Genomic DNA, 1,556 nt, shown 5'->3' with positions numbered 1-1,556 from the left:
AACGAAACAAGACTATGGAATGTAATGATCCATTTCATTCCTTTGTCCATTCCATTACCTCATCCATTCCATTCCCTCATCTATTCCATTACGCCATACCAAACAGATACTTAGTTCAGAAAACGCCATAAAAAACTGGTTGAAAAATGCCCTAAAAACACCCACTTTAGAAAAACCCAATAAAAAAAAACAGTTGAAAACGCCGTAAAAAAATAAAATTTAAAACGCCATTAAAAACCCACTTCATTTTTTTCAGAAAAATATATCAATAGTATAGTTGTTGGAAAGAAAAAAAAAACGCTAAATTTCATGGTGTGATTTTTTTGAAAAAATAATCTCGTATAAAAAAGTTATTGGCGTTTAAATATGACCGGGGAAATGACATGTGATTAGCATGTGCACTCTTGTTTGGATCTTTCTATTTTACCTCTCCTGGTAGTTCCAAGACCCCTAGTATTACAAGAATGATACTGCATCAATCTCAGCCACAAAGCACTAAGATCTTGTGGCTGAGAAACGTTCTCACCGTTTTCACACTTTGAGGCGTTTTCTCTTGATCCCGTTTGTGTGTGTATATATATATATATTGGTCTTTTGTTTGTTATACAATATTTAGTTTTTCTATGTGCAACAACGAGTCCTTTAAATGAATGAAATTTTTTAGTTTTATTTGAAACTATTATTATTTGACCCGACCTGAATAGAATAGCCAGCCCGACTCGAAACATAACGATAGGAAAAAAAAAATTGGTTCCAATCATTTTACGCCTCCTCGAAACTTTTGTTCAAACTCCGTCACTGCCCTCCCCCCTCTACGCTCGACGCCGGGTGGTCTTGGTTATCAAAGTGTAAAGAGGTAAAAGGTGATAGATTAAATTGTAAAGAGATGAAAAAGTTGACATTCACTGTTAGGCTAGACGGTGTGGGCTTCGTCCCACCCCCGTCGTGGCCCGGCGACGATCCGCCACCCATTTCTCCCCTCCCGTCGTCGTCGAGTTCGTCGAGCCTAGGACGATTGAGACGCTCCACAAAAGCCAAAAAGGTGCGTTTTTTTCTCTCAGCTTTATGATCCCAAAATCTAGGGTTTTATTTTCGATTTTTAACGGCAAAGTTCAACTGATTTGCAGACTTATTGTTAGCCATATACACCCAGGATTAGATCCAGTTTTTTTCTATAATTTTGTTTCTAATTGTTAAATTGATGTGTGTTACGTGTAATTGATGCGTATGTGTTGTTGTTTATTGTAACACCTCGAAATTTTGTGTCCAATAATGTATTGACACGTGTCTTGAGTTTACACGTGGCATTTAATATTAAATAAAGGACTAAAGTTGACAAACCTTGAAAGTATGTAAATTCGAGGGTTATAAATGTCAAACAAGGGTAAGTATACTGTATAGTAACCCAAAACGATGCTCGTACCTTCAAACGAATAAATCATGGATCGTACGGAAGCGAAACGCGGGAGAAGGTGAGAGATTACAAGCTGCAGGGGTTAACTGTGTCAACATGTTTAATTATACCTCTGAATGACCCTTTGACGTACCCGAGGCTT

Source organism: Helianthus annuus, chromosome 5, assembly GCF_002127325.2.
Source record: "Helianthus annuus cultivar XRQ/B chromosome 5, HanXRQr2.0-SUNRISE, whole genome shotgun sequence".
In the NCBI taxonomy this organism is placed as follows: domain Eukaryota; kingdom Viridiplantae; phylum Streptophyta; class Magnoliopsida; order Asterales; family Asteraceae; genus Helianthus; species Helianthus annuus.
Note: the sequence above shows the minus strand (reverse complement) of the source record.